The sequence below is a fragment of the Pinus tabuliformis genome, chromosome 2_1 (assembly GCF_031772625.1).
Source record: "Pinus tabuliformis cultivar Carrire ecotype Pingquan chromosome 2_1, CPIR1, whole genome shotgun sequence".
Classification (NCBI taxonomy): Eukaryota; Viridiplantae; Streptophyta; class Pinopsida; order Pinales; family Pinaceae; genus Pinus; species Pinus tabuliformis.
Window position 1 is genome coordinate 828,708,833 of NC_142299.1, and position 21,364 is coordinate 828,730,196.

A 21,364-nucleotide genomic window follows, 5' to 3' on the forward strand; every position below is an offset into this window, starting at 1 on the left:
AATTTACAAAAATAAATATAATATATATATTTTTACCAAAGGTAAACCTAGCACAGTTACTTTACAGAGCTTTTATGAGTATATAGAATCTTTAAAGAAATGTAGAGAAGAAAGAAAAGTCAAGCTACAAAAAGAGTTAGAAGCCATGCTCCAAAACAAATTCACATCTCTTGAAGACGAGATCCAAAAACAAATAGAAAATAAAATAGAACTATTGGAAAATAAAATGGAGGCAATGGAGACTAAGTTGCAAGTTATAAAAAAATAAGAGCAAGATATGAACCAAACATCCAGCAAGGTGATGCTGATACTTTAGAGGTTTAAAATGAAGGACCTGATTAAAGAACTAGAAGAAAAGGTTAACAGTTGTCTCACCCTAAATAGTGTGGCAAGTAAATTAGATATCAAACCAATTAAAGATGAAATGAAAAAATTGAGAGAATTATACCATGAGCATAACAAAAGGGCCTTGAACTTTATAATATTCAGTTTGAAAGAGGAGGTAGATGAGGATACTTTATCCATAGCCCAGATAGAATTACATAATAGATTATAAATTGAAACAACTTGTCTCACAAAATCAACAAGATTGGGGAAATTAACTAAGAATAAAGGAAGACTAATCCGAATAAAGGTGAGTTCTATTGACCATAAGTATGACATACTTAGTAGAACCTCAAGTCTAAAAGGAACAAGAATATTTATAAATGAAGATCTCATTCCAGAAGATCAAGCATAATTAAGAAAGGAGGTTCAAAAGGTAAAAGAAGCTAGGAAGGAAGGAAAATGGACAGTAATCAGAAATAGAAAAATCGTTATTCGAGATAGAAACCAAAAAGATAGTAATTGATAGTGATTCAGCATGCTCCAGATTCTTTCTTGGAACTGTTGAGGATTTCCATGGAACAAAAGCCCCAAGCTAAGTTGGATCTTGAATGATGTTGATATTATATTGCTTGTTGAAACTTGGGAGCATGAAGAATCTAAGGTCCCTAACATAGATGTCTTTGCACTATAGTCTACCTAGAACAATTGGTTCTCCCGTAGAGGCATTGGGGGTATAACTTGTTACATTAAGAAGAACATCTCCCCCCATGCTAGAATCTATAAAAATGAACCTTACAACCAATATAGTTGGATAGAAATTGCTGCATTAATGATAAGAAAACCTACATAGCAATCTGTTATTTTTCCCTTATCAATTCTAACTTCTACAAGAAAAAGAATCTATATAAAAATAGTCCTTACAATGGTTTAGAGAATGATATTTCTAGCTTAAGGAATGAAGTTAATATCCTTTTAATGGGTGACATTAATGCTTGAACTCGAAGCAACCAAGTTATTCTTCTAAGAAATCATTCCAACCCTCATCCTCTTTGGTTAGAGGAAGACCTTACTTTGGCTAGCCGGTACAAAAATAGATCTGAGGACCTTGGGGAGAAATTTTTGGGTCGGAGTTGGTCAAGGTCTGTAGTGCTCAGGATCTCATCATCTGCAACAGTCTAAAGAAGTGGCTCAATTCTAGCCAGATGACCTGCGTCCATGGGCTTGGTAGCAGCATGGTAGACTATGTTATTTTCGATCTCCCTTTATACAACACAATAATAAATTTTGACATCTTAAATGACCAAGAGCCTGACTCTCCTCATAGTCCCTTACTTAAAGCTCTCAATTTTTTCATGCATAGAGATCCCATAGAAGATAATCCTTATAGCTAGGGAAAATTTTAAGAACCCCCCCTAAATTTACATGTATAATAAATGGGTGAATCTCCATGGTATATAGGAAAAATGGAAGGCGATTTTATCAATAATATAATATGTATATATAATTTTGTGGCGAATCTCTCACCAGGCATGGCAAATATTTTACTCAATCATAAAATCTTGTGTTTATTGAATACACAAATGAAATCATTGCATTTCTTTAAAATATCTCTTGAAATCAAAATTACCGAAATTACATATCGATAACCTAGTGGGTGTAGGATAAAATTCACCGTGCCATTCACAGAAAGCATGAGAAAAAACCTAATACTATATATAAACCAAGAAAAATTCAAATTCAGCACTTCTAGGGACCTCGTAACCACCCTACCAATACACAAGTATGTTCCTATTTGCAATTAGAAAAATTACCGAAATTACAATCTGTTTACCCCAGCATATGTTGGAATGTTATAGAAGGATGACTAGTGCAATCAATCCATTCCTCTTTAGCCCTGGATTTGTTTCAGTTTAAAACAGAAGTATACAAATATACTTGTCCAATGTCTATGCTTTAACCATTTGTCTTAAGATGTTTTTACAATATAATTTCCTAAGTTTATTTAATATCTTCATTATCATAAAAACCAACCTATATCCATCTTAACTCCACATCTACCACTCTTAAGGGGATGAAATCTATTAATCCCTCTGAGCACTTGGTAGACCCAGAATTAAGATGGATCCAAGATGATAGAATTTCCCCTTTAAATATTCTATGCTCACATGAATACCATGGTATTACCATGGGTCAATACCATGGGTTATCATAAACCTAGAGCTTAAAAATTACTATTAGTAATTTATAAAAATTAATAAAATTAATAGTTGATTTTTATTTTATTTTTATTTTAACCATGCTAAAATGTTTAACATACATTAAATTACAACATCCATTTTTACTCTTGATCGGATCAAATATTCTCACTCTATGCTAGTTTGCATATCACGATATTTGATACCTCTTGGGGCTTAGTAGATCTAGAGTAAAGATGGATCTATGCTAGTTTAATTCCCCCATTTAAATAGGCTACATTCCAGGTGAATACCATGGGTCAATACCATGTGCCATTTTGGTGAATAACATGGGTCAATACCATCTGCCATTTTTATTTTTATTAATACTAATATTAGGGTTAATAATGTTTTTTTGCATGGTATTAATAACAATCTAGTCCATGGTATTGTCCCATAGTATTTTTCCCATAGGTTTCACCGAAATATAATGCATATTTTGGGTGTTTGTAAATATAAGGTGACTTATGGAGTAAATATAAAAAAATGTTTTATTTGTTTACCATACCTCTTGTTTATTTATATTTTTATTAATTTACCATACTTCTTTTACAAATATGGTATTTGGCCCATAGGATTCACTTAAATAAAACCTCTTTCTTGAGCCTTCATAAATACAACGAGGGTTATGGACTAAATATAAAAAAGAGGTTTTATTTATTTACCATGCGTTTAGTTTATTTATATTTTTATTTATTTACCATACATTTTGAGTAACTATAAAAAGACGTTTTATTTATTTACCATACCTCCACTTTACTTATATTTTTATTTCTTTACGCCCTTGCATGTATATAAGGTGACCTAGGAGTAAATATAAAAAATGTTTTATTTATTTACCATACCTCTCATTTATTTATATTTTTATTAATTACCATACCTCTTTTATAAATATGCTATTTGGGCCTTTGGCCCATAGGATTCACTTAAATAAAACCTATTCTTGAAAATGGGTGATTGGATTCACTTAAATAAAACATATTCTTGAAAATGGGTGAATGGAAGGTTGTAACTCCTAATTTCAAGGGCTAAATTTACCTTTTTTACCCTCTCCCTTAAAATAAGGTGGCCTATTTGAGGTGATTTGTAAAAATGTACTATGATACAAAATATTCGCCTACTAAAAATTTAAAACCCCTTAATTTCGCCAAAGGGCGAACATTCGCCCCTAAAATTTTCTATGCTTACAGCCAAAATAACTTAATCTTTGATAGAAATAGAATGATCTCTTTCTAAATGAATTAAAAAATAATTTTCTTCCTTTATCTAGTATAGACAACATAGAAGACCTCTATCATAATTTTACTATGACCCTCTCAAACTATATTAACAAGTTCTCAATTGAAGTTTCAAGTAATAAAAGAAATAACAAAACCAACCTATGGGATGATAAAGATTATGAAAGTGCGAGGAGAGCAATTAAGGAATCTGTTGATGAATCTCTTAAAATTGGCAAGATAAAAATATACAAAGCCCTAACTAAAAGGAAAAAAGACAATATATTCGTAAAAGACAAGAGAATCTCTTACACATTTCTAAGGTAGCTCCTAAGAAAATCCGGAGGCAAATCCTAACTAGGAAGACTAAATATAATAATAAAATTACTTTACATGACTAGAATTCATATCTTAAAAATCTTTATGAATCACCAAATGTCATGGATAACTTTGAAACCCTGTTCACAATGAAAGAAATTTTCTCATTAGAATACATTGATTTTGGGGTTAAGCGCCTGGAAAAAGGGAAAGCTAAGGACATTGAATGTTACCAAGTGGAAATCTTAAAAATTGGAGGTCATGTCCTCATTCCCCACATCCAAAAGCTTTTCAATAAAGAGGTCAAAAAAGGGTTCCCTAAACCATGTACTCAGAGCCTCATTATCCCTATTTTTAAAAGTTGGGATACAAATAACCCCTCTAATTATCGGACTATTATGATCAGCTCTCTTAGCCAAGTTATATGTTATTATTTTGGAAAAGAAGTTTAGCATATGGCTTGAAAGTGAAGGTAAGCTGGGTAAAGGCCAAGCGAGTTTTAGAAGGTAGCACTTAACAAAAGACCACCTCGTTATGCTTAGGATCATTGTGGAGGAATGTCACAATGATAAATCCAATCTCTTTTGTTGCTTTGTGGTCTTTAGAAAGGCTTTCAATACGGTTCCTAGAAGCAACCTATGGAATAGATTAGAAGATCTAAAGGTTCCTTTCGAGTTGAGAGATGCCACTATAATGTTATATGAGAATGTAATTGCTAAGTTAAAAGCAATGAGGGGTGGTAGAAATATATTAAGTGTAATATCAGAGTTAAGCAAGGATGCCCCCTCTCCCCTACCCTATTTGGCATTTACATCAATAAGCTAGAAGGTTGTTTAGAGGAAGCAGGTTGTGCTGGCACGATCTTAGCTGGGATAGTCATCATCCTCCTTCTCTATCCTAACAATATTGTTCTTCTTGCAAGTTGCCCATTTGATCTTGATAAGCAACTTAGAGTTCTTAAGGATTTCTGCTCTACCATGGGTATGAGTGTTAACACTGACAAAACTAAAGTTATGATTATCAAATCCAAGAAGGACAATTATGCTAATTTTATGTATGACAATAGTAACTTGGAGGAAATGTCTTCTTACAAGTACCTAGGAATTGATATTCATCACAAGCTCAATTGGAACTATAGCATTGAGAAAATGATTAATGGGGGTGGAAAGCTTATTTTGGTCTTGAAAATAATTGTAAACGACAAACCTCGTAATGTGGGATAGAAAGAAGGCTCTCTTTGAAACTTTAGACACTCTTGTTATCTTATATGGATGTGAGGTTTGGGGTTATAGCATCTCTAGAGAATCTTGGAGAAAGATTGAGCAAATCCAGAAGCGTTTTATAACGCATAACCTCAAAATTAAAAGAAATACACCCTATCCTATAATCCTTATAGAAGTGGGTCTTTCCCCTATCGAGAGTCTAGCTTTGACTAGGCTTCTGTTGTACAAGCACAAGCTCAATAACATAGGAGACCATAGACTTCCTAAGCTAGCTTTAAATTCTAGCCAAAACCACCTCACACTCAAACAAGGTTGGTATAAAGATGCCAAGGCCTAGTTAAACCATTGGGAGATCGACAAGAATGCTACATTGCAAAACATTAATAACATTAAAAATATTGTTACTTCTAAGTTGAGAGGAAAAATGTGGTGTGAGAAAGATTTAGAAGCTAAAAGAAAATTAAGATATTATAAGGATGTAATCAACCCCACCCTAGAAGATCAAAATTATATCTTCGTTTTAACTATCTCAAAGAAAAAAATTAATATAGCCAAGATTAGAATGAACTCTCATGAGCTCCATAGTGAAACGGGTCATTGGGCACTTCCTAAAACACCATGGATGGAAAGGATTTTCCATCTCTGTGAGAATATGAACTTCAAGAATGAAAATCACTTCCTTTTAGAGTTCCCTGCGTACAACCACAATAGATCTCAGTTTCATAATCTTTGTTGCAATACTAACCTTCCTAGCCTTTTACAATGTCAAAATTATAGTGAGCTCGAGAGGTTTCTCTCTAACGTTTTTGAGCGTAGGAATAAAATCTTAAATCAAACTAAATAATTCGTTTCTTTAGATCTAATAGACCAAAGTTTGGTCTATGTAGACATTAACCACCACCATTATCATCATCATCATGTAACTAATTTATCATTCTAAACTAGTTTTAACTAACAATTTATCATTTCAATTAATTTATAATTAAAAAATTTACAATCATATGTAAAATAAATGATATAGAAAGCTTCAACATTTCAATGTTGAAACAATTTAATAATCATTTTTCATTTTTATTTTTAAAATAGTAATAATAAAATAACTAAAAAAAATAAGTTTGAGGATATTATAGAAGTATATTTATTGTGAGCTCGACTGAATTAAATGAGGAGAGGATAAATTTCTCTTAAATATTCAAATTACATCTAATTGATTTTACATTTGAGTATGGATACAAGTTTATTCTTTTATATATATATATATATATATATATATATATATATATATATAATGTTTTTATTATTTAAAGAGAGATTAAATATTTTGATATATAAATATTTTTCAAACTGAAAAACTGGAAAAAGGTTTTCTATATATATGCATTAGGTATTTTCGAGAAGAGTTTGCAATTCCAATAATTTTTTTAGATTCTAGACAAATTTACTTGGAAAATAAACCTCATTTAAAATAGTGAAAATATTGAAATGTTTTAGTAATAAAAATTTAACTTTTTTAATATATATATGGACATTAATATATTTAATTTATAAACGAGAAACAAAAATATTTTACTTTTAATTATTTTTTCCATAATATAGGGTGGTCAACATATATGTATGTGTCCACATGTTCTTTATGTATATATACATATATTATAAGTTTATATTAAAATATATTAATTAATATTGAAGTCTTATATTGAAATATTTATAAGGTAAATATAAGTTTTTTCTTAATATAAAATTTGAACTTACAAATATTATATTTATGATTATGATCGTGAAAGTGAAATATTTTGACACATATCTTTGAGACTGAGTTGTAATAGTAAAAAACTAAATAACATTAGCACAATAAAAAATTAGTCTTAGCACAATGAGATTATTAATGTCCGAGTATGGGGTAGGTCCCAATATGGGGATAGCTCTTACTTAAGCATGTAAACACATTTAACATTCAACATTTACGGAAACATGTAATGTTTAACATTTAACATTTAGCACTTCTAGTCTAATGCCGACTATATTTAAAAATAAATCTAATTATTATTATGATGTATAAACACAATATAAATTTTAAATATAAAGTGGTTTATGAACACTCAAAAAAGAGGTATGGTAAATAAATAAAAATATAAAAAAACTAGAGGTATGGTAGATAAATAAAACCTCTTTTTATACTTACTCTAGAGATATGATAAGTAAATAAAAATATAAATAATTTAGAGGTATCATAAATAAATAAAACCATTTTTTATATTTACTCCATAAACATCTTTATAGTTACAAAAAAAATAAAAAATGAGGTTTTATTTAGGAGAAACCTATGGGCCAAATACCATGGGAAAAATACCATATTTATAAAAGAGGTATGGTAAATAAATAAATATAAAAGAGGCTATAAAAATATATGATAAATAAATAAAAATATATCAGATAGGATTAGAAATCAACATCTAATTATATACCAAGGCTATGGGTCAAATAGCATGGGCCAAATTATTATTAATACCATGCAAAAAAATATTATTAACCCTATTATTATTATTATTATTATTATTAAATTTGACATTCATATTAATATGTTATAATATTAATATTATTAAACTTAATAACTTTGGATTAATACAATATGAAATTTGTTAAACTATAATATATATTAATATATCATGATAGATATCAAGTGTGGATATATATGGGAGGGAAGAACAAAGACATAGAACGATACAAGTCGAGAGATAGGAAGAGTGGCAAGGGAGACATGGAGATAAACTGAAGTGGTGGAGAGAGGAGGAATGAAGAGAGAGAGAGGGATAGGAGTGAGAGAGATAGAAAAGGGTAGAGAGAAGAAAAGGGTAAGAGAAGGTGAGTGGAAACAGATATGGAGAGGGGGGGCACTAATAGGATTGGATGGAAGAGAGAGAGAGAGAGAGAGAGGGAGAGAGAGAGAGAGAGAGAGAGGAGCGATGGGGGAGGAGAGATGGAGGGAGATACTGGGAGGATTAGAGAGAGAGCGCGCGTACGAGAGAGAGAGAGAGGTAGGTAGGAGAGAAAGGGAGAGAGAGGAAGTGTTGGACAGAGGACTTGAGAGAGAGGAGGAGAGAGTGACGGATAGAGAGATGTACTTGGAGGGGGAGAGAGGGAGGGAAAATAAAATACGTAGAGAGTGAGAAGTGGAAAGAGGGAAGGAGTGACAATGGAGATATGGAGAGAGAGTGTATATTTACGGGTGAGATAAAGAGACAAAGAAGGAGAAATGGAGTGAAGGGGGCAAAGAAGGAGAGAGAATGAGAGAGGGAGGGATATAGTAACATAGAGAGAACGAGAGAGAGAGAGAGAGAGAGAGAGAGAGAGAGAGAGAGAGAGAGAGACGGGTGAAGAGAGAGGGAGGTAGGAGAGAAAGGGAGAGAGATGAAGGATGCGAGAGAGGAGGAGAGAGGGAGGGATAGAGAGATGGAGTTTTAGCGGGAGAGAGGGAGGGAAGAGGAAATACATAGAGAGTGAGAAGTGGAGAGGGATGTAGAGGGAGTGATAATGGAGAGATGGAGAGAGATTGTATGTTGAGGGGTGAGATAACGAGAAAAAGAACGAGAGATGGAGAGAAGGGGGGTGATAAAGAGAGAGAAGGAGATAGGAAGGGACATAGTAACATAGTTTTAGATATGTATATATATAAAGAAGAGAGAGGATTGGAAGGCACAGAGAGAGAGAGAGATGGGGAAGAGAAAGGGAGATAGGGGAAGGATGAGAGAGAGGACTTGAGAGAGAGGAGGAAAGAGGGTGGGATAGAGGGATGGACTTGTAGGGGGGGAGAGAGAGGGAATAAGAAAGACATAGAGAGCTAGAAGTTGAGAGAGAGAGGGAGTGATAAGGGAGAGATGGAGAGAGAGAGAGAGATTTTATGTTTGTAGTGATATAAAGAGACAAAGAAGGAGAGATGGAGAGAATCGGGGAGAGAAGGATAGGGAGAGGGATATAGTAACAGAGTTAAAGCATTAAGAGAGAGAGAGAGAGAGAGAGAGAGAGAGAGAGAGAGAGAGAGAGAGAGCGAGAGGATGTGAGATAGCAGAGAGAGGGAGGGAAAGAGAGATGGAGTTGGAGGGAGGAGAGCGGGAGATAGGACATTAGGAGGGAAGAGAGATAGAAGCGACGGAGAGCGAGAGAAGGGGAAGAGAGAGAGATAGACGGGGCGAGAGGATGAGGGAGGGAGGGATAGAGAGATTGGAGAAAGAGAGTGTATTTTCTGTGGGTGATACAGGGAGACAAAGGGAGATAGAGATATAGATGGAAGGTGAAGATAAGGACAAATAGAGAGATGGAAAGAGGGAGGGAGGGACAAAGTGATTGATAGATATGGAGTGAGAGAGCATGTGTGTTTAGGTGTGTGAGATACACAGACAAAGAAGGAGAGATAGAGGGAGATATACATATAGATGGAGGGGGAGAGACAGAAGAATATTTCTTGCAATAGATGCATTGGTTTAAGTAGATGGTGATTTCTAATTCTATTTGATTTCTTGCACTAGATGCGTTGATTTTAGTGTAGATGTTGATTTCTAATGGTATTTGATTTCCTCCACTAGATATCTTGATTTCAATGTAGATGATTTATAATCTTATTTGAATGCTTGCACTAAGGTAACTAAGCAAATTTAATATTAAAATGATCAAATTAATCTCAGACATATTTACCATATTTAAAATTCTTATATTAATATTAGATGTATTTACATATTATTGATAATATTAATCATATATTCGATATATTTTACTTGGATGCAAACGACTAAAACCAACCTAGATCGATCTTAACTCTGGATCTATTAAGAACCAAGATGGATCAAATCTCTGAAGGTGCGAACCTTTCCTCAAGTTTTGCACTAAACGAGGAGGTTTTCACTTGGAGAGATTTGATCCATTTCAGTGCTTGATAGATCAGAAGTTAAGATGGATATAAGCTGGTAATACTTTTAATTAAATCTACCAAAATATGTATATTGTCACATCCCCAAACTAACTTTTGAACATTTTTTTTAATTTTACGAATCACTAAACTAGCGACAATTAGTTATTGTGTTATGATTAATAATAATTAGTAATTAAGCTGTTTATGAAAAGTTACACTATTTTATGGAAGAGTTGAGGAAGTATAACTCTCATTTTCATGGGACAATTATCAGTTAAGGTAGTTATTCCCTCATCTTCTCTTCCTCTAGGAAAGGGCAGAAGAGTAGAGGAATGAGGCGGCTGGAAAAATGGAGAGGATTCCTAGATTTGAATAGGAGTTCAGTTGGAAAACCTATGGATTTTAGCTTCCCTAGTGGAATGAAGTGTGTCATTGGCTAGACTTGGGGTCTTGAGGCTAAAACTATTACACTACTTCCATAAGAAAACTATTCGGAAGGAACTAAGAAGCTTGTGGGGGAGAATATTTCTCATTGGTGCGGTTGAGAGGTTTCATATGTAAGGAATCATTCTTCAATATCAGATAAGTAATACATGCCTTGTCTATTTTGTTATGGTTATAGTATGGAATATGGTGTAAGGACTTATTTCAAGATTTAATGGTCAAGTATTCGATTTTCATAAAATTTTCATAATTAAGTTAAATTTTAGAGGTACGATGAATAGATGACTCTAAGGTAAATAATAGGAATAGTTGATTTCTATAGAAAATGGTAAACTGTACTGAACTGCTAAGCAATGTGAATTGTCATCCGATAGAAGTAAGATTGTTAAAAACTATACTCTAAAATTTTGTTTAAAAGAAAAAAGTTGCATTTAAATTAATTTATGTAAATAAACCAAGACCATATGAAACCAGAAAAACCATAGTTTTAGAGATTCTTTCCATATGAATGTTACTTAGGCAATAGCAAAAGAATGTTTAAATTTATAGCATGAACACAAGATTCTTAGAAAAAGTTTGTGTAATGTAGATAAACAATGGCATGCAATGTTTCCATAGTAAAAAAATAAGTATTATGTGTAAATAGATATCATAGGAGATTATGTGTTACAACAAGAAAGGTCTGTATTAAAATGCTACCTATAAAAGAATTATCTTGTGCAATTACAAATGCAAGGAAATTGTCCCGAAGGCCAAATTATACGAACAAGAGTAAAGACCCAATGCTTAGAACTTCTAGACTCTACAAACTCCTCCCAATTAATTTAAAGTAGCCATTTGTATCCATTAAATGTAAAAACAATAAATCCATTTACAACCAGTCTCGAGCATGATTGAGGATTACATTCCAAGCTAATTCGAAAAGGAATTGATCAATACCAAATGTTAAGACAATACTGTCTAGAAAAAATGGAAATCCAATTTAAGTAATTATCACTCAGAAGGACCAAGTGAAAGAACCCCTAGTCCTATCTAGATTCGCTCCTCGACAAGTCCCATTGGGACACTTAGGAGGTCGTTCTATATGCTAGAGTCCTTATAAATCTTAAGAGAATCATTAACTCTGAGATTTAGACTTCAAAGGGCCTATGATAAATGATTGACTTAACATCATAATAATAAATATCTTCCAATACTATAAACCGCACAGACAGAGCCAAATATGGGCATTTCAAACTAAAAAGAGCTATGTGCTAACCATGTAATTCAACCAAGAAAGCACAATAGAAAAAAAAATATTCCACTGGACATTCAACCAAATAAATAAGTTAAGATATGTATAGAGTCACTTCTGAAGAATAATTGAAAACTGTTCAAAGAAGAAGATTCCTAAAACATCTCGAAAGCAAGGGTTTTACCCTTTCAAACCCTAATCCAATAAATTTCTATGTAAAAACAAGGTTGAAAGCTATTAACCAAGCGATCGTTTCATAGAACCAATCTCATACCATTCCCTCTCTCCATAAGGGTTTTTGGTGTTGTGCGTGACAGGGTTATAGAAGCCAAAAGAAAACCCCCAAGGCCGTAGATCCTGATAACCTGCGTGCGAGGACTACAAGAATTTCAATGTTGAGACTTGGAAAATATTCATCATTCAAATTTAATTGCAAGATGAAAAGATTAAAAACCATCACCTGAGGAAGGGCAGAGTTTTCCTTCTATTGGCTCTAGAGCAAAATCTAAAGGCGTAACATTCATTTTACCTGCGGGTAAAAATGAGAAAAAGATTAGCAATAAGAAAGAAATTTAATAGAATATTGTAACAAGTAGAATTAATTCAATTGTTGTAGATAAAAAATATTACCTACAGAGGAAGGAAGGGACATGAGCATTAACTAGTAGAGTCCATCTCCTCCGAAGGATGGATTGGAAACTTTGTGTAAACTTGTAGCAGAGCCAAACTATAGGGGCAAAACCCAATCACTTGAATGCACCCTCTCTAGTTTAGGGTTTGTGGGTTTAAGCTCCAAAAACAGACTCTCGACAATGAACCAAGTCCGAAGAATGAATTTTCAGGTGGGTAACCTCAACTTCTAGCACAAGGACGAGTCCCAAGATCTGATCCCTCCTTCCAGGCATGGATGAACACCATCTTGCGGTTGAAACAGTAATAGCCTGGTAGCTGGTAGTGTTAGGTTGCAGACCAATTGGTCACCTAAGGAAAAATGTTGAATTAGAATACAAATGGATAGACTTAAGTTGGAAGAGGTCACCTCCTCGGAAGCCCTATTTAATTCATACACCAGGGTTAATAGCACCACCTTGGTCATGTCATAGGTAATATGCAGGGCACAATGGATTAATTTAGACCTTATGGATATAAGATTTAAAATTTAAAAATAAATCACCATAATGTACATACCCATAATTACATTTGTATTATGAGGTATACTCTATTCAATTTTGTAGTTGAATCATTATCCAAACATTAACCTATGGTGCATGTGAAATAAATTTTTTTATTGGGTGAATTTTAATATGTTACAATTTGTATCAGAGCCCTTTGGTTACTACACTAAGGCCTGAGTTGTTAGGCGTTGAATAACAAAATGGTTATCATACAGAGAGAGGAGGTGGGCACAAGATGATACAAGGAGTGGGATCCACCCTCTCTGGAGGTACTGCCGGCCAAAACCCAGAGGTGTGGGTACAGTTGGGCGATGAAAATTAGAAAACAAATGTTGTGTTAACTTTGAGTGGAGATGAAGAGTTTGCAAGATGATAATGAAAGATTACGTCTAGAGCAAGAAAAGATCATGAAAGGCCTTTCTGGTAGGCAGAATCATAGAAATCCAAATCCTAGTAAGGATGAAGGAAATGGAGTCGAGTCCTATAGACAACAGGAGGAATGCACAGACTCTGAAGAAGGATGAATTGATAATGAAGGAGAATCTGATAATGTCTCCGGCAAGAAGATTACAAAAAGGAAGAAAATTGAGCTCCAAGGGGAGTTCAAAAATATAAAACCTCTAGTATATAATGGAAAGACTCAAGAAGTGGCAGAGGCCTGCTTAATTAATATTAATAAATACTTTCACATATACGGATATGATGACAATTTGAAAGCAACGTTAGCAATTTACCAGTTGTGGGGAAAGGCCACCCTGTGGTGGGAGGAAACCAATCAGTCAAAGAAATCAGTGATCAGGAAGTCACATGGGAGAAAATTCCAAAAGAGTTTTAAGGACAACTATTTGACTAAGCATTTTATGATGAAAAATCCAAAGAGTTTCATGATCTAAAATTAGGACAACAGACTATGGATGAGTTCATAGCCATGTTCACTTCGTTGTTCAGATATGTTCCCTATATTTGTGAAGAGAAGGCCAAATCTGGGTGCTTTATTAGTAGCTTACCTATCTACATGAAAGAGAAATTGGAGTTTGATAACCCTAAAACAATGGTTGAAGCAGTCCGAAAGGCTCGGATCTGTTATAATCAGATGAAGCAAAAAAGTGAAGGTAATAAAAAATTGCCATGTAAGAAGGGCAATTCTTTTTTAAAGCCAATAAAAATGTGAAACAGTCTGGTAACAAATATGCAGGATGGAAGGGATCAAATGGATTTACGAATCAGAGTCAACAGAAGTATAGGCCTCACAATGAAGCAAAACAAAGTGAATCATCAAGCATTTTGGAATCTGGTTAGATTCCTAAAACTCCTTTGCAATGGTGGGGTTGTGGGGAACCTCATTATTACAAATATTTCCCTCATAGAGGGAGAGAAGAACCAATTAACAATGTTCAAGAAGCTTCTATTGTTGGTGATGTGGCGTAGAACATACCTCAACTTAATGTGGCACTAGAAGACTGACAGGCATAATATCAACCCTCTATGGTGGAGGTCGAAGGTAAAATATCCAATCACCTTGTTTCCATTTTAATAGATCTAGGTGCAAGCTTGAGCTATGTTAGCCTAAGGATAGTTGATTTGTGCCAATTAAAAAGGGTGAAGTTTAGAAACCATGGCTAGTCCAACTAGCGACATGAGTGAAAAGAAGAGTTAGTGCAAAATTAGAAGATTGTTGAATTGATTTGGTAGGGCAATAGATTAGGAAAAATTTAAATGTCTTACTGTTAGGCTCCCATGATGTTCTGATAGGAATGGACTAGATGGAATGTCAATGGACCTTAGTAGATTGTAAAGATAAGACAATTAATTTCTTGTCCAGTGATGGCACCAGAATAGAGATTCAAGGCGTGAGAAGGGAAGTTATGCTATGTCCCATTACACCCCATCAGCTAGCATGTTGTATGCATAAAGGTTGTAAAATATATGAGGTTCAAGTGGGGTGAAAATAATCTAAAGATAAGCTGACCACTTTATATAAAATACCAGTAGTGTAGGAACTTTAAGATGTCTTTCGGGAAGACATCCTTGGGTTACCACCTAAGAGGAAACTCGATTTTACCATAGAATTGGTCCCTGGAGCTACTCCAATCTACAAAGCCCCCTACAGAATGAGTGTCCGTCAGATAACAAAATTAAAAATACAGCTTCAAGAGCTATTGGATAAAGGTTATATTTGGCCCAGTGTATCCCCTTGGGGAGCCCTGGTTTTATTTGTAATAAAAAAGGATGGTACCTTGTGGCTATGCATAGATTTCAGACAATTAAAAAAAATTGAAAATTAAGAATAAATACCCTTTACCCAAAATTGATGACCTTTTTGATCAAGTTAACAGTGTGGTAGTGCTTTCAAAAATTGATTTATGATCAGGGTATAATCAAATCTGAAATAAAGATGAAGACATGTATGAAACTGCATTCATAACTCGTTACGGTCATTATGAGTTTGTAGTTTTACCATTTGGACTCACAAAATCCCCAACAACATTCATGCGAATGATGAATGGAATTTTCCACCCCTTCCTTGACAAGTTATTTCCTATTTTTATTGATGACATCCTACTATATTCTAGGAATATAGAGGAACATAAAGAGCACCTTTGAGTAGTGTTACAATCCTTAAGAGAAAACCTCCTGTACGCCAAATTTAGTAAATGTGACTTCTTTAAGGATCAAATCTAGTACCTAGGACATATTATTTCCTCTGAAGGCATAGCATTGGATCCAGAGAAAAGCAAGACCATGATGGATTGGCCGGTTCCAACAAATGTGGTGCACATATGCTCTTTTATGGGCCTTGTTGGTTACTATAGGTGATTCATAAGGGGATTTTCTAAGGTTTCTTATCCAAATACTTCCTTGCAGAAAAAGAGAAAATTTTTAAATGGACTAGGGACTCTCATGAATGTTTTGAGAAATTAAAGCATCTGCTCACCACCGCACCAGTATTGAAAATTGTAGATCCGGAGGAGGATTTTATAGTATGTACGGATGCATGTAAAGAAGGTGCGGGTGGAGTTCTAATGCAAAACAATAAAGTAGTTGCTTATGAATCCCGTAAGTTAAAGGAGCATGAGAAGAAATATTATGCTTACTATTTAGAATTGACTGTTGTAGTTCATGACTTAAAAGTGTGGTGGCACTATTTGCTAGGGAAGAGGTTTTTACTCAAAACTGACGACAACAGCCTAACGAATTTCTTCAACCAGCCTACCTTGAATGTGCATCAAGCTCAATGGAATGCATTCTTAAGTGAGTTTTATTATGAAATCAAAGATTTGAAAGGGAGAGAAAACCGAGTGGGGGATGCATTAAGTAGAAAACTGCATTTTGTCTTTGAAATTTCATTTAGTCAAGCAAAATTAAACTTTGCTGAGCAGATAAAGGAAGCAACCAAAAAGGACCCAAAGTATGATTATCTTTGGCAGAAAGCTAAATTGTCACAAAGCGTTGTGGGGAAAAAAGGGTATAGTATTAACCCTGAGAATTTGTTAATGTTCAAAAATCATATTTATGTTCCCAATCAATTGTTGATAAAGGAAATTATATTAGATGAGTTTCACAGAAGTCCTTACGTTGCTTACCCTTGTTATCAAAAGGTTTTCTATACCATCAAGAAGAGTTACTATTGTCCTAGTATGAGGAGGGATATTTTAGGATATTTGGCTAGATGCTTAGAATGCCAACAAGTTAAAGCAGAGCATCAACACCCTGCTAGGTTACTACATCCCTTACCCATTCCTGAATGGAAATGGGATACCATAACCTTAGATTTCATAACATGTCTACCCCGATCTAAAAGACAAAATGACTCAATTATGGTTGTGGTAGACAAACTGAGCAAGAACGCTGATTTAATACCGATTAAGTCCACATATCAAACAACTCAAATAGAAGATATATTCATGAAAGAGATCTTTAGGCTACATGGGATGCCTCGGATCATAATCTCTGACTGAGATGTTAAATTTACCTCTGCTTTTTGGAAAAAAAATATTTATAGGTTTGGGCACGCAATTTTATTTCATCACTTCCGATCACCCTTAAAACGATGGACAAACTAAAAGAGTTAACCAGGTGGTACAGGACATGTTGCATATGTTTGTGATGTAGAAACCGAGAAAATGGGAAGAGTACCTACATTTGGTATAATTTGCGTACAATAATGGCTATCACAGGTCACTGAAAATGATTCCTTTTGAAATACTTCATGGGAGAAAGTGTACCATCCCTGAAAACTGGAACACTCTCGAAACTAAGATGATATTAGGACTGGACATGCTGTAGGAAATGGAGAGAACAATGAGGAAGGTTCAACAAAATCTGAAAGCCGCTCAGAATAGGAAAAAATATTATGATGATAGGAAAAGAACATATTGGGTATTTCAGGTAGGGGATCATGTGTACATCCAAATTAAACCAAAGATAATTACTCTCAGATGGGGAAAATGTGCCAACTTGGCTCCCTGGTTCTATGGCCCTTTCCAAATTCTAGATACAGTAGGACCAATTGCATATGGACTTGCACTACCTAGTCACATTCAGGTTCACAATGTATTTAATGTTTCTCTTTTAAAGAAGTGTGTATATGATCCTAGGCACATCATAAATTGGTAAGAGCTTCAGGTATAAAAAATATATAAATATAAAACTCTTGTCATCTATGAGTATGTCACAAGTATTTATATGTGTATCAGTTATATGACAATGGTACTTGTGGTAGGTCAAACCAGAAGGGGATTTTCTAGACCAGCCCCTACGCATACTCGATTAAGGAGAAGTAGCATTGTGGAGGCAAGCTATCATCTAGGTTAAAGTGCAATGGAAGCACTTCAGCTCAGAAGATGCCACTTGGGAAGATAAAGATTTTATGCAGGAGGCATATCCTAGATTATTTCATGAACAAATGGAGGAATGAGCACCTTGACAATGTTCCACTAAGGGGGGAAGTTGTGACATCCCCAGACTTATGATTTACTTTTGAACATTTCTTTTTACTATTACGAATCAGTAAACTAGTGACAATTAGTTATTGTGTTATGATTAATACTAATTAGTAGTTAAGTTGTTTATGAAAAGTTACACTCTTTTATGGAAGAGTTGAGGAATTATGAGAAGATATTTTCGGAGTAAATCACATTATGAAATATTTTACGATGCGTTTCAAACTAACGAGTGTGGTTCAAAGTCAAGATGAGTTGAAGAATCAGATCATGGCTACATGTAAATCACATTATGAAATATTTGTGGACATGTTTTTGATATGCATCCATGATCTAATTCTTCAACTCGTCTTGATGATGAACCACACTCGTTGGTTTCGTTGGTTCAAAACGCATCGACAAATATTTCATAATGTGATCTAGGTCGAAATATTCTTCTCATACTTGATATGGATCACAAAAGCCTCAATTCAATAGTTCATGAATTACAGATAAACCTCAGTAAATTTCATTTTCACAGGACAATTATGACGTAAGGCAGTTATTCCATCATCTCCTCTTCCTCCAAGAAAAGCTATAAGAGGAGAGGAATGGGGGGTTGGAAAAATGGAGAGGATTCTTGGAGCTGAACAAGAGTTCAGTTGGAAAACCTCTGGAGTTTAGCTTCCCTAGTGAAGGAAGTGTGTTATGGGCTAGACTTGGAGTCTTGAGGCCGAAACCATTACATTGTTGCCTTAAGAAAACTGTTCGGAAGGAATTTCAAAGCTTGGTGGAAGAATATTGGACGTAATTATTAATTTCTCGTTGGTAGGGTTGATAGGTTTCCTCTGAAAGGAATCATTCTTCAATATCAGATAAGTAATACATGCCTAGTATGTTTTGTTATGACCGTAGTATGGAATATGATATGAGGAATAATTTCATGATTTGATTGTCAAGTATTCAACGTTCATAAAATGTTGATAATTAAGTTAAATTTTAGTGGTAAAATGAATAGACACGTCTAAGGTAAATAGTAGGAATATGTTATTTCTATAGAAAATGGTAAAATGTACTGAACTGCTGAGAAAACTGAATTGTTGTCCGACAGAAGTAAGATTGTTAAAAACCATACTCGAAAATTTCGTTTAAAAGAAAAGTGTTGAATTTAATTTAATTTTGGTTAAAAAACCCGAGACCATATGAAGCCGAAAAAACCATAGTTTTAGAGAAAGAACGTTTAAACTTATAGCATGAACACAAGATTCGTAGAAAAATTTTGTGTAATGCGAATAAAGAATGGCATGTAATGTTTCCATAGTAAAAAGATAAGTATTCTATGTAAATAAAGAACGTAGGAAATTGTGCGTTACAAAAAGAAAGGTATGTATTAAAACGCTACCTATAAAATAATTATCTTGTGCAATTACAGATGCAAGTAAATTGTCCCACAAGCCAAATTATACAAGCAAGAGTAATGACCCAATTTTTAGAACTGCTAGACTCTACGGACTCCTCTCGATTAATGCAGAGGAGACATTTGTATTTATTAAAAGTTAAAACAATAAACCCCTTTACAACGAGACTCGAGCATGATTGAGGATTACATTCCAAGCTAACCACAGAAGGAAGCGATCAAGACTGAATGTTAAAACAATACTGTCTGGAAAAAATGGAAATCCAATTTAAGTAATTATCATTGTGAAGGACCAAGTGAAAGAACCCATAGCCCTATCCAGATTCGCTCCTTAGCCAGTCCCAATGGGACACCCAGGAGGTCGTTTTGTATGCTAGAGTCTTTATAAAACTTAAGCGAATCATTAACTCTAAGATTTAGACTTCAAAGGACCAATGATAAATGATTGTCTTAACATAAGAATAATAAATGTCTGCCAATACTATAAACTGCATAGACAGAGCCAAATCTGGGCATTCCAAACTAAAAAGAGTTGCAAAATATTATTATGTGCTAACTGTGTAATTCAACCAAGAAAGCACAAGACACAAAAATAGATTCCACAGAATATTCAACCGAATAAATAAGTTAACCTCTATACAGAGTCAATTTTGAAGAATAATCGAAAATCTTTCAAAGAAGAAGGTTCTTAAAACATCATGACAGCAAGAGTTTTACACTTTCAAACCCTAATCCGATAAATTTCTATATAAAACCAAAACTAAAAGTGATTAACCAAGCGAGTGTTTTATTCAGAAACAATCTCATACCATTCCTTCTCTCCATAAGGGTTTCTAGTGTTGATCACGACAGGATTGTAGAAGCCAGAAGCAAACTCCCAAAGCCGCAAATTCTGATAACCTGCGTGTGAGGATTGCAAGAATTTCAATTCTGAGACTTGAAACTATTCACCATTCAAATTTAATTGGAAGACGAAAAGATTAAAAACCATCATCTGAGGAAGGGTGGAGTTTTATTTTTGTTAGCTTCGCAGGAAAATCTAAAGGCGTAACAGTCATTTTACCTGCGGGAAAAAATGAGAAATTGATTAACAGTTAGCAAGCAAGTTAAAAGAATATTATAACTCGTGAATTAATTCAATTGTTGTAGCAGAACAAGATTACCTACAGAGGAAGGAAGGGACACTAGCGTTAATTCGTAGACTCCATCTGCTCCGAAGGACCAATTGGAAGCTCTGTGTAAACTTGCAGCAGAGCCAAACTGTAGGGGCGAAACCCAATCGCTTGAATGCACCCTCACCAGTCTAGGGTTTGCAGGGTTAAGCTCCTAAAACAGATGCTGCACAATGAACCAAGCTTGAAGAATGAATTGTCAGGTGGATAACCTCAAATTTTGGTGCAAGGACGAGTTCTGAGATATGCTCCCTCCTTGCAGGCACAGATGAACACCATGTGGCAGCTAGAACAGTAAGGGCCTAGCAATTGGTAGCGTTAGGTTGTAGACTAGTTGGGCACCTAGGGCAAAATGTCAAATTAAAACACAAATTGACAGACTTAAGGTGGAAGTGGTCACCTCCTTGGAAGCCCCGTTTAATTTGTCCACCAGTGTTAATAGCACCACCTTGGTCATGTCATAGATAATAATGGAGGGCACCGTGGATTAATTTAGATCTTACAGATATAAGATTTAAAATTTAAAAACGAATCGCCATAATGTATAGACCCTTAATTGCACTTGTATTATGAAATATATGCTATTCAATTCCACAGTTGAAATATTTTTTTTTAATTAGATGAATTTTAATATATGTTACACATACCCACTCATATTTTTACATATGTATACTCACTCATGTTTTTACTATAACAAACATTATATTTTCATTTACAAAACCCTATAAATTCCAAATTCCATGTTGAGCAACAAAATCACACACCACTCTGATTAAGA

The 21,364-nt window shown here is 34.3% G+C and overlaps 1 long non-coding RNA gene across 1 annotated transcript; it reads right to left on the bottom strand.

The window, feature by feature from the left end:
- Window positions 1–12,355: 12,355 nt before the first annotated feature.
- Window positions 12,356–20,892, bottom strand: LOC149203212 (uncharacterized). Its single transcript, XR_016253613.1, has 3 exons — window positions 20,578–20,892; window positions 20,224–20,314; window positions 12,356–12,429 (listed from the first exon to the last, which is right to left on the bottom strand). It is a non-coding gene; the product is annotated as an uncharacterized LOC149203212 (long non-coding RNA).
- Between the last annotated feature and the right edge of the window lie 472 nt (window positions 20,893–21,364).